This window comes from Neophocaena asiaeorientalis, unplaced genomic scaffold (genome assembly GCF_003031525.2).
Source record: "Neophocaena asiaeorientalis asiaeorientalis breed wild unplaced genomic scaffold, Neophocaena_asiaeorientalis_V1.1 scaffold151, whole genome shotgun sequence".
Classification (NCBI taxonomy): domain Eukaryota; kingdom Metazoa; phylum Chordata; class Mammalia; order Artiodactyla; family Phocoenidae; genus Neophocaena; species Neophocaena asiaeorientalis.
This window is the reverse complement of record NW_020175490.1, coordinates 3,542,484-3,556,448: the sequence shown is the minus strand read 5'-3', so window position 1 is coordinate 3,556,448 and position 13,965 is coordinate 3,542,484.

Here is a 13,965-nt window from a genome sequence, read left to right as displayed (position 1 = left end):
GAGAGGAAGGACCCGAGAAAGTATTTGAAGAGATTATAGTTGAAAACTTCCTTAACATGGGAAAGGAAATAGACATCCAATTCCAGGAAGTGCAGAGAGCACTAGGGCAGGGTAAACCCAAGGAGAAACATGCCAAGACATGCAATCAAATAGTAATCAAGTTGACAAGAATTAAAGACAAAGAAAAATTATTAAAAGCAACAAAGGATAAATGACAAATACATACAAGTGAATCCCCATAAAGTTAACAGCTGATCTTTCAGCAGAAATTCTACAAGCCAGAGGGAGTGGCAGGATATATTTAAAGTGATGAAAGGGAAGAACCCACAACCAAGATTACTCTACTCGGCAAGGATCGTATTCCGGTTTGATGGAGAAATCAAAAGATTTACAGGCAAGCACAAGCCAAGAGAATTCAGCACCACCAAACCAGCTCTACAACAAATTCTAAAGGAATGTCTCTAAGTGGGAAACACAAGAGAAGAAAAGGACCTACAAACACAAACCCAAAACAATCAAGAAAATGGTAAATCGGAACAAACATATCAATAATTACCTTAAATGTGAATGGATTAAATGCTCCAACCAAAAGACACAGGCTTGTTAAATGGATACAAAAACAAGACCCATATATATGCTGTCTACAAGAGACTCATTTCAGACCTAGGGACACATACAGACTGAAAGTCAGGGCATGGAAAAAGATATTCCATGCAAATGGAAATCACAGGACAGCAGGAGTAGCAAACTCATATCAGATAAAATAGATTTTAAAATAAAGACTGTTGCAAGAGACAAGGAAAGACACTACATAGTGATCAAGGTATCAATCCAAGAAGAAGATGTAACAACTATAAATATATATGCACCCAACATAGGAGCACAGCAATACATAAGGCAAAGGCTAACAGCTATAAAAGAGGAAATAATAGTGGGGGATTTTAACACCTCACTTACACATCCAGACAGAAAATTAAAAAGGAAACACAAGCATTAAATGACACAATAGACCAGATAGATTTAATTGATATTCATAGGACATTCCACCTGAAAACAGCAGATTACACTTTCTTCTCAAGTGCACACAGAACATTCTGCAGGATAGATGACATCCTTGGTCACCAAACTAAGCCTTGAGAAATTTAATAAAATTGAAATAATATCAAGCATCTTTTCAGAACACAATGCTATGAGATTAGAAATAAATTACAGGGAAAAAACCCTAAAAATAAAACACATGGAGGCTAAACAATACATTATTAAATAACCGAGAGATCAACGAAGAACTCAAAGAGGAAATCAAAAAATACCTAGAGACAAATGAGAACAGAAATGCGACAATCCAAAACCTATGGGATGCAGCAAAAGCAGTTCTAAGAGGGACGTTTATAGCAATACCTCAAGAAACATGAAAAATCTCAAGTAAACAGTCTAGCCTTACACCTAAAGAAACTAGAGAAAGAAGAACAAACAAAACCGAAAGTTAGTAGAGGGAAAGAAATCATAAAGATCAGAGCAGAAATAAATGAAATAGAAACAAAGAAAATAACAGCAAAAATCAATAAAACTAAAAACTGGTTCTTTGAGAAGATAAAAAGATTGATAAATATTTAGCTAGACTCATCAAGAAAAAGAGAGAGAGAACTCAAATTAATAAAATTAGAAATGAAAAATGAGAAGTTACAACAGACACTGAAGAAATACAAAGCATCATAAGAAACTATTACAAGCAACTCTATTACAATAAAATGGATAACCTGGAAGAAATGAACAAATTCTTAGAAAAGTATAACCTTTCAAGACTGAACCAGGAAAAAATAGAAAATATGGACAGACAAATCACAAGTAATGAAATGAAACTGGTTAAAACTCTTCCAACAAAAAAATCTCCAGGACCAAATGACTTCACAGGTGAATTCTATTAAACATTTAGAGAAAAGCTAACAGCCATTCTTCTCAAACTCTTCCAGAAAATTTCAAAGGAAGGAACACTCCCAAACTCATTCTATGAAGCCCCCGTCACTCTGACACCAAAACCAGACAACAGTACTACAAAAAAAGAAAATTACAGACCAATATCACTGATGAATATACACGCAAAAATCCTCAACAACATACTAGCAAACAGAATCCAACAACACATTAAAAGGATCATATACCATGATCGAGTGAGATTAATCCCAAGGATGCAAGCATTCTTCAATATATGTAAATCAATCAATATGATACACCATATTAACAAATTGGAGAATAAAAAACCATATGGTAATCTCAATTGACGCAGAAAAAGCTTTTGACAAAATTCAACACCCATTTATGATAAAAACTCTCTAGAAAGTGGGTAGAGAGGGAAACTACCTCAACATAATAAAGGATATATGCAACAAACCCATAGCAAACATCAGTCTCAATGGTGAAAAACTGAAAGCATTTCCTCTACGATCAGGACCAAGACAAGGATGTCCACTCTCACCACTATTATTCAACATAGTATGGAGGCTCTAGCCATGGCAATCAGAGAAGTAAAAGAAATAAAAGTAATCCAGAGTGGAAAAGAAGAATTAAAACTGTCACTGTTTGCAGATGACATGATACTATACATAGATAATCCTAAAGATGCCATCAGAAAACTACTAGAGCTAATCAATGAATTTGGTAAAGTAGCAGGATACAAAATTAATGCACAGAAATCTCTTGCATTCCTATACACTTACAGCAAAAGATCAGAAAGAGAAATTAAAGGAACAGTCCCATTCACCACTGAAACAAAAGAAAAAACATGCCTAGGAATAAACCTACCTAAGGAGGTAAAAGACCTGTACTCAGAAAACTATAAGACACTGATGAAAGAAATCAAAGATTACACAAACAGATGGAGAGATATACCATGTTCTTGGTTTGGAAGAATCAATATTATGAAAATGACTGTATTACCCAAAGCAATCTACAGATTCAGTGCAATCCCTATCATATTACCATTGGCATGTTTTACAGAACTAGAACAAAAAATCTTAAAATTTGTATGGAGACTCAAAAGACCCTGAGTATCCAAAACAATCTTGAGGGAAAGGAATGGAGCTGGAGGGATCAGATTCCCTGACTTTAGACTATACTACGAAGTTACTTAATCAAGAGAATATGGTACTGGTGCAAAAAACAGAAATATAAATCAATGGAACAGGATAGAAAGCCCAGAGATAAACCTACGCCCCTATGGTCAACTAATCTATGACAAAGGAGGCAAGGGTATACAGTGGAGGAAAGACAGTCTTTCAACAAATGGTGCTGGAAAACTGGACAGCTACATGTAAAATAATGAAATTAGAACACTCCCTAACACCATGCACAAAAAATAAACTCCAAATGGATTAGAGACCTAAATGTAAGACCGGACACTATAAAACTTTTAGAGGAAAACATAGGAAGAACACTTGACATAAATCACAGCAGGATCTTTTTTGACCCACTTTCCAGAGTAATGGAAATAAAAGCAAAAATAAACAAATGGGAGATAATGAAACTTAAAAACTTTTGCACAGCAAAGGAAACTATAAACAAGACTAAAAGACAACCCTCAGAATGGGAGAAAATATTTGCAAACCAGTCAATGGACAAAGGATTAATCTCCAAAATATATAAACAGCTCATGCAGCTCAATATTTAAAAAAACAAACAACCCAATCAAAAAATGGGTGGAAGACCTAAACAGACATTTCTCCAAAGAAGACATACAGATGGCCAAGAAGCACATGAAAAGCTGTTCAACATCACTAATTATTAGAGAAATGCAAATCAAAACTACAATTAGGTATCACCTCACACCAGTTAGAATGGGCATCATCAGAAAATCTTCAAAAAACAAATGATGGAGAGCGTGTGGTGAAAAAAGGAACCCTCTTGCACTGTTGGTGGGAATGTAAATTGATACAGCCACTATGGAGAACAGTATGGAGGTTCCTTAAAAGAACTAAAAGTAGAGTTACCATACAACCCAGCAATCCCACTACTGGGCATATACCCAGAGCAAACCATAATTCAAAAAAAACATGCACCCCAATATTCATTGCAGCACTATTTTACAATAGCCAGGTCATAGAAACAACCTAAATGCCCATCGACAGACAAATAGATAAAGAAGATGTGGTACATATATACAATGGAATATTACTCAGCCATAAAAAGGAATGAAATTGGGTCATTTGTAGAGATGTGGGTGGACCTAGAGATTGTCATACAGAGTGAAGTAAGTCAGAAAGAAAAACAAATACCATATATTAATACATATATGTGGAACCTAGAAAAATGGTAGAGGTAAACCAGTTTGCAAGGTAGAAATAGAGACACAGATGTAGAGAACAAACATATGGACACCAGGCGGGGAAGGTGGGGTGGGTGGGGAGGTCGTGGGATGAATTGGGAGACTGGAATTGACATATATACACTAATATGTATAAAATAGACAACTAATAAGAACCTGCTGTGTAAAAAATAAAATATAATTCAAAAATAAGAAATAAAATCTCTATGTTAAAGAAATATTTATTTGAATTTCAACAACAACCAAAAAAACAAATGTAGCAAAGTGTGTCTCATGTTGTCCATGTCCTAGTGCTAGAAAACATCCTCATACGTCTTGTGCATTAATAGTACTGGCCTTTCCTTCTTCTTGAGGGGTGAAAGGGGCTTTATTTTAATAGAATTTGGAAATGGTGTCAGAATCCAAGATTACATTACTATAGCAACAGAGAGTAATGGAAAGACTAAATGTCAAACAGATTCACTGTTGCCATAGTGACAATCAGTTGCCTTACCAAGTATGTTTACTGCTATGTTCTAGTTCCGTTTTTAAAATATGCTTATCTATATGAATGCTCCAAAAGGGGAGAAAAAGTCAAAATGATGAAAGACAGAGAGAAGCTCTTCAAGAGATGAAAGCAATTTGTTTCACTATGCATTATTTAATAAGAAGCCAGAGTCCACAAAAAGCCTATAGGGGAAATAGAAATAACCGTTTCTGTTCAAATAAGTATCTTTTCTATTTGCAGTCAGAGAAATTGAAGCATGGAGTCTAAGGCATGTCTGTATTGTCATTTCATGCTATTTCAAATGATTTTTTTCTGAGCTCATGAAAATAGGGAATTCTGCCACCTTGAAATGGAGGAGTTTTTAAGCAGTAGCACCTGAGGACAGCACATGCATGCCAGACAGCTGAACCTGAGGCAAAATCATTAAAGCAAGCAACAATTTATTTTAGCCCCTTTGACTATCTTTTCCTTTTCCTTTCAGCAGCCTCCTCCCCTTGCTGACAAAACATTCTCATTATAGGAACTCATCAAGGCCCTCCCCATCCCACAGCTTCCTAGTGACCCCAATTTGTACCTTTCTCTACCTCTTCCCATAATTATTTCCACTAGACTAAAGCTAGGGAGGGCAGTGCTCACGCTTACCATTGAAAATGCAGTTCCCTTTTTAAAATCAGGTTGTTTTTTGTTTGTTTGTTTGTTTTTGCGGTACACGGGCCTCTCACTGCTGTGGCCTCTCCTGTTGCGGAGCACAGGCTAGTCTAGACGCGCAGGCTCAGTGGCCATGGCTCACGGGCCCAGCCGCTCCGTGGCATGTGGGATCCTCCCGGACTGGGGCATGAACCCATGTCCCCTGCATCGGCAGGCGGACTCTCAACCACTGCGCCACCAGGGAAGCCTGGGTCGTTTGTATTTTTGATGTTGAGTTGTATGAGCTGTTTATACATGCTGGATTTTAACCCCAAATTGGTCATATAATTTGCAAATATTTTCTCTCATTCAGTAGGTTGTCTTTTCATTTTGTCAATGATTTCCTTTGCTGTGCAAACGCTTTTAAGTTTAATTAGGTCTCATTTGTTTATTTTTGCTTTTATTTCCTTTGTTTTAGGAAACAGATCTGAATAGACATTTTTCCAAAGAGGAAATGCAGATGGCCAGAGACATATGAAAAGATGCTCAACATCACTAATTATTAGAGAAATGCAAATCAAAACTACTTTGAGATATCACTCCACACATGTCAGAATGGCTATCATCATAAAGAACACAAATAACAAATACTGGCAAGGATGTAGAGAAAAGGGAACCCTTGTACACTGTTGGTAGGAATGTAAATTGGTACAGACACTGTGGGAAACACTATGCAGGTTTCTCCAAAAACTAAAAATAGAACTCCCATATGACCCAGCAATTCCACTCGTGCGTATATACTCCCTCAAAAAAGCCAAAAACACTAATTCAAAAAGATACATGTACCCCAATGTTCATAGCATCTTTATTTACAATTGCCAAGATATGGAAGCAACCTAAGTGTCCATCAACAGTTAAATGTATATATATACAATATTCAGCCATAAAAAAAAAGAATAAAATTTTGCCATTTGCAGCAACATGGATGGACTTGGAGGGCATTATGCTAAGTGAAGTAAGTCAGACAGAGAAAGACAAATACTCTATGTTAGCACTTATATGTGGAATCTGAAAAAATAACAAACTACTGAATATAACAACAAAAAAGAAGAAGACTCACAGATATAGAGAACAAACTAGTGGTTCCTAGTGGAGAGAAGGAAGAAGGAAGTGACAAGATAGGGGTAAGGGAATAAGAGGTACAAACTATTAGGTATAAAATAAGCTACAAGGGTATACTGTACAACACAGGGAATATAGCCAATATTTTATAAAACTGTAAATGGAGTATAACCTTTAAAAATGGTTAAAAACAAACAAACAAAAAGTAACCAGTAAAATAAATAAATAGATATTTGTTTTAAAAAATGCAATTCCTAGTATAATGCCTGGCTCATAGTAGGGCACAATAAATATGAATTGAATGAATGAGCTTCCATCAAATGATATCCTTTTTTTAGTTTTCTAAGATCTACTAGGTGACTGAAACACCAAATCCAAAGTTACATGTAAATAGACAGTAATGGCCCAATAGGTCACTTTCTCAAAGTCTACTTTAGAAATGACTGGTATTTAAAGGTTAATTTTGGAGGTTGTTGTTGGGAAATCAAGATGCATTTATTCTAGAGAAGCAATGTGTGAAATGGTAGTTAAGTATCTGCACTGACCAGCAAAAATATATGTAATGCCAAATGTGCCTGAGCTATAAAGATAATAGTCCCACTTCCATAATTTCTAACCCATTTGTAAAATTGTTTCAATTGTTCAAAATTAACTTTCATTGTCATTTCAGAATTTCAGGAGCTTGTCTCCACCAGCAAATAATGGTAGTTCTGGCAACAGAAAACATTCTTAGGTATCAGTAATGTGCTGACTAACTATACTTCTGTAGTAGGCATAGGCAGGGTAATTTCCCATGAAAGATGCCCACATTCTAACTCCCAGAACATATAAATATGTCACATGGCAGAATGGATTTTCCACATGTGATTAAGGATCTTGAGATGGGGAAATTATTCTATATTATCTTGGTGGGCCCAATTTAATCACAAAGTGTACTGATAAGTAAAAGGGAGGATGAGAGTATCATAGTGATGCAGTGTGAGAAGACTTAACAAGACATTGCTGGCTTTGAAGAGGGAGTAAGGAATCATGAACCAAGGAATGTGGGCAGCCTCTAGAAGATGGAAAAGGCAAGGAAATGAATTTAACCCAGTGACTCCAATTTGGAATTCTGACATCCAGAACTATAAGAGAATAAATTTATGTTGTTTTAAGCCACCAAGTTTGTGTTCTTATTAAAGCAGCAATAGGAAATTAGTGCAACTTCCACATCTACATAAAGGAAATGAGCTCTCAGAGAGCAGTGGTTTTGAAATGCTTTTGATTTGGCCCACTTAAATTCCATTTAAAAACTTTTCCTTCACCCACTACAGCTATCCTTACTTTCCAGTGAGCAAAAGAACTCTAATCATACTGAAAATGTACAAAGTAACAATAAAAATGAGAAATAGCAATCATTAAAAGACAAAAAATCAGCAAAAGTAAAAATTTTGTGAATATATTAACAGCAGTCAAAATCCACAACCAGATTAAACCAACACAGATAATTCAATAACAATTTTCCCTCCAGAAAACTTTGGGGATTCCAATGATCTGCATGTGCCCATACCCAAAGAGGAAGTTTGCAATGTTGTCAAGAACTATGTGAAGTCAGACTCTCACTGAACTCATTATGTGGTGGTTTTAGTTTATGAGCATCAAATTTTATTAACCCTTAATAACATACTAGGTAGCCTACTTGGAATTAGCCCTTATCCATATGAAAATTAGTCCTTATCCATATTAATAGGGCTTTTGAAATGGGCCCTTAAGAACAAAAAATCAGCCCTTGATTTGGAACATCTCTAAGACAAACAGTAGGAGATCAAATTTTGACAATTCTTCCTGCAACTTTTGTATAACGTATTAGAGAGGAAATACTTATTGTGTGCATAAGATAAGGAACTGTGAAGAGGGGTTGAAAGAAAGTGAAAGAAAATAATTTCAAATTTTGAGAGATGATCCCATTCATTATGTAAGTCATTATAAATTGATTCTTTTTCTTGGAACACTTTGGTTTAAACTTTTATTTTTCATTCATCTATTCATGTTTCATAATGTATATCTAGAATATAAGGGATATGATGTTATCACAACTTAATCTAGGTTTAACAATTAACAATTGTTACAGTTTAATCCAGGTATTAGAGTTACCCTACCAGACAAAAATAATTTGGTTGCTATATTTTCAAAAATCTCCGTAGAAAACTGATAGCAGATGTTCCAGATATTAAGATGAGAGCCACTGAATCACAAGAGTGAAAGGGTCTCTACAGGTGACCAGCTTCAAATAATTTAATAAATGTTTGAATCTCATCTACCCAGCACCACTAAGAACTTTCTACCAAAACAATCCCAATTCCTTTAAGTAATTTTCAAAACAGGATTTCAAGCTTCGTCACACCTTGGTCCTTTAGAATACTTCTAGTATTCTTTTTTTAAATGTGATATGCAATATTCTAGATATAAAATGGGATCTCCCCATAGCAGATCAAACCATAATTTTCCTTATTAATGAAGGCTAATATTACATTGACCTGCTGTTTATTTTGATTGCCATATTTATTCATTCAACAAAAATGTATTGAGAATCTACTATGTGAACAAAACAATAAAAAAAAGCCCTGCTCTCATTGAGTTTACACTATATGACGTTGTAAATGTATAAGTCCTAAATTCATTTTGAATTTATTTTAAATCTATCCATCCAGGTTCCTGCCAGCTTCACACCACTTTTAAGCCACTGCTTGTCCATGAGATGTTTGCTTCTGCCCTGTTCAGAAAATTTTCTTCAAGTTTTCATAGCTTACCATGTGTAAGAGTTGCCATTCTTTCACAATAAACAGATCTTTAAATGAAAATATTTTTATTCACTTTTTACACTTATCATTTAACTCAAAATTATTTACTATTTCCTTTCCTTCTTGAAAATTATAATCTCGAGTGAGAAAAAGCAGAATAGTGAAGTATCTTAGAAAACTAAGCAACAACAGAAAAACGAAAGATACAACCTCAGCACTTTGAGAATGATGAAAAGAAAAAGAAATTATGCATAAATACAGGAAGCTAAGCATTACTTTTAGTTAATTGCCAAAATGAACAGCAGCACACTACTGAGGGCAATTATTAAGAAGCACATCACCCAGTATTCTCTGTGTTGGCTATTGGATTACACTTGTTTTCATTCATGCATGTGGACTTTAAACATTATTTTTAATTATGCCATAAAGCTGAACATGCTTTTTGTTTCATGCAGAAAACAAAATGATTTTGAAGCATCACTGACTAAAGTAATAACTTATTTCAAGGCACTTTTCGAAAACATGAGTCACTAATTTTGCTGGAAAGCAAGACTCCTTAAGGTCATTTGATTCAACATACACTAATCCACCAGGAGTTTCTCACAGCTAACAAAGGAAGGGAACATTCTAACATGACTGGCTGTATTTCTCCTTCACCAGCAAAACTAATAAGTCTTTTTGATTTTCTTTCTTCAGTGTTTTTTTCAAAACTGTTTCATTCTATCTCCTCTGTGTTGTGGTTCTCAACATCTTTTGCCTATAGAAAATATGGTCTCCTTAATAATCCCCCTGCACCAATCCATCTTGTTCACTGCTATCAAGATTCTTATCTTGAAGCATAGATCCCATCTTGCTACTCTCTTCCTCAAAAAATCTCTACCCTCCTGGGCTTCCCTGGTGGCGCAGTGGTTGGAAGTCAGCGTGCCGATGCAGGCGACGTGGGTTTGTGCCCTGGTCCGGGAAGATCCCATGTGCCACGGAGCTGCTAGGCCCGTGAGCCATGGCCGCTGAGTCTGCGCATCCGGAGCCTGTGCTCCGCAACTGGAGAGGCCACAGCAGTGAGAGGCCCGCATACCGCAAAAAAATCTCTACCCCTCATCCTGCTCCCTATTGTTCTTTTTTATACCAACATCTCATTTATAACTTCTGAGTTTTTACAAGGTAATTTTTATTTTGTTTTCTTATCACTAACAAGCTCTTTACCCTGCCTCTATCTCTTATCTGGGATTTTATACATGTGGGGATTTTTGTCTCTTTGTATTGTTTGCCTAGGGGAGAAAAAGGGGGTGAGGGAAGGTGAGGAGTCTATGTGTTTTTAGGATGTGCTACATTCTAATGAATATGTGGATTCCTGTCTTTTTAGTAGGAAGGTAGGTAATAGTATTAATAAAACAAAATTCATTTTATGGCAAGACAAGAAAAATTTAAACATAAAATTTTCTCTCAGCCCATTTGGGCCTCGTCCCTCCTCTTTAGTGAGCACTGTACATGCGCATTATTCGTTAACCAGACCTTAGAAGACACAGGAATGCCTGCTCTACTGAAAAGAGCAATTTTTCTCCTGGCACCAGCAAGGTAGCTCCTTAGGAGATAACATTCCTTTCTCAATCGTGTAAAGGGTCACAATGACCCCACTACTCGCCTTGTATGTGTAGATCTGGACTATGTAAACTGTCAGTATGTTACTTTGATGTATAATCCTTTTCTCAAAATATATGTAACTGTTGCTTTGAACTCTAGTGGATAGAACAGTCCTAAGAGCTTTCTGAAAGACTGTCTGCTGAATTATAATCCTCAGGTTGACTACAATAAAATTCTTTATTTCTTTTTTAGGTTGACTATTATTTAAGTTTTCATCGACAGTATCTTGGACAAGCATTGAAAGTTGGTGAGAAGATTAGACAGGACAGTAAAGTATGCCTGACAAGAAAAAAGTCTTCAGTGACAATACAGAGGAGGGGTTTAAGTGAGAAATGGGGAAAGAACAGCAGGCAGAGTTGGAGCTCTGGTGGCTGGTAGGTGTCAGTATCACAGCAACACAAGGATTTACAGTAGAGGCTGTAAGAGGTTAAAAGTAGTCTTGAGCCATTTCTCTAAGAATAATTAAATCAGCTTGGTGCAAAATACTGTACAATCCATGGTGATATTAGAAATTTACTAGATGGATATATTTAAAAGTCATTATAATGCAAGTTTAAAACCATATACATTTATTGAATCTGTTTTGTTGTTTTGCTATGGAGCAGTTTGATGTGGTAGAGACATCACTGGATAGAGATTAAGAGAATCTGAGTTTATGGAAGATTATATGTTCTAGAGATGACCACAACAATATCTCCCACCCTCCACATTCTTCTACAATGTGACTTTACCACTCCCCCATTAAGAGAGGGAGTCTATTTGTCCTCCTCCTTGAATCTGGGCAGGTCCTGTGACTACCTTGACCAAAACCAAAACAAACAAAAATCTCCAACCACAACAATAAGAAAACCAGCAGAAGCAGTGTTATCATGCCAGTTCTAGCCATAACCGTTAACTGGCATGGCAGCTTCCACTTCTGCCTCTTGCAAGGCAGCCACTATATAAGAAGTGTGACCACCCTGATACTACTAAGTTTGTAAGAAGTCCATACATAGAGAGGTCCTAGAGGATAAAATGTGATGTGGAGATGGAAAGACACCATGAAGCACTGAGGTGGCAGACATGTATATGAAGAAACCATTTTGGAAGTTGAACCCTCACCTGCTGGCCCAGCTGATGCTTCACAGATCAGAAATAAACCACAAGCCAAACACTTCTGAAATTCCTCATCCACAAAATGGGAGGGGAGTGGCAGATGCAATGGTGGTTCTAAACAGGTAAATTTGGGGATGTTTTGTTACATAGCAATAGATAAACAAAATAGGGTCTTATTCCATTTGTCTTTTAGTAATCCAGTGAATGAAGAGGTCCACCTCTAGAAGATGGGAATACCAATCCTTGTCTATCTACCTCATATACTTGCCTTGATGTTCAAAGAAGATAAATAGGTGAAAGTGTTGAGGAGGCAAGATATTATTATTGTTCCATGAACAATGTCTATGTGTCTATATTACTAATTTGTGTTTGCCCGTGTATATATGTTTTCATTACCTCATGATTGTTCTTTCCAATTATAAGCTGAGATATTTGAGATTTGGTCACTGTATTCCCTTTGTAGTAGCTTTCAATTTAGGTGGAATATCTTTTATTGAACATAGAAATTATCCTATGTTATTTTAATAACAATCTTTTAAGCAATATTAGCATTTTTCATTCCAAATATACATTTTTGTTCTATATGATTAGAAAGCATACTACATTTTTAAGTTATCAAAATAATTTTCTAATTGTTTGAACCGAGTCACAAAGCCTTAAAGGAATTCTATGGTTCATTGTTTCTTGACTAAGGTAATTTGAAAGAGGAAATAAAAATCAATTGTGCTTCTCTGAATAATAGAAAAGCAAATGAGAAATCAAAGTAGCAATAAAATTGTATTGGCTGTTTTTCTTTCTATAGAGCAAGCATATTTCTAATTTATAGTCAGCTGAGTGACTCATTCTGTAGAGTTGGTCAATAGTGTATTTCAATCATTCTCAAACTTTGAGACACTTTAGTTAATGACAGAAGGGCTCACTTTTCAATAATTCAGATGGATAATAACCTTATAATGTTGAACAAAGATTAAATTTTTTCTAGTAATAAAGTAGAAACATTGATCAAATAAAGTTTCACAACTATGCTACTTCCAACTATGGTGTCTTGGAATTAAGTGTTCTAGTCAATTTAATAATCTGATTAATAAAAACTTTTATAGAGAGGCAGTGTGTTTTCAAAAGAATAGTTCTAGGTCCTATCCTGAGCTGCTCATCTTACTAGTTGTGTTTTTCTTGTGTTATTCTTTATGTCTAGAAGTTTTCATTGGAATCTGCTGTTTGATATCTATCTTGGAGGCAGGACTGGGCATTTTGCTGCCTATATCACTAATATCAGCCTTGTCACTTCTATAACTACTGCTATCACCCTTTACTCCCACTACTTGTTATTGCTCATGATGGGTCAGAGGCAGACCCTCTCTTTACCAGAGGGTCCTGAAAAGGATAACCTCATATTTTAACTTTTCTTATAGTCCTTTTTTTCTATGTAAGTTTCCCTTGAGCTTGGTTAGTGGAAACTTGAATCCTGCCCACAGTCAGTCACAGTGCCAGAAGAGCTCCCAGAGGTTAGGGCAGCCATTGTTGTTTCCCTCTACTCCACCCCACAAACACACAACATATTTCTTTGAGACTCTTAATTTTAGTGTCTATTTGACAGTCCCACAGTCTATAGGTGCAGGGAAAAGGACTCCCCATGACTTACCCCTCTTCATTCTGAAATTTCCAGTAGATACAATCTTTCTCCTAAAGCCTTAGGGACATCACATTTAAAGGTTTCTGATTGCCTGTAGATGGTTTTCTGTATGGCAATTCCTCTTTTAGCACTTGCTACTCCAACTAGAGAATCATCTACTATATCAAGTTATAGAACTGGGCTTGCCAGTATTATACGGCTGTGCTTAAGGTCTTATACAGCCTAAGGGACTGAATAAGAACTTTCTTCTTTGATTTGCCTT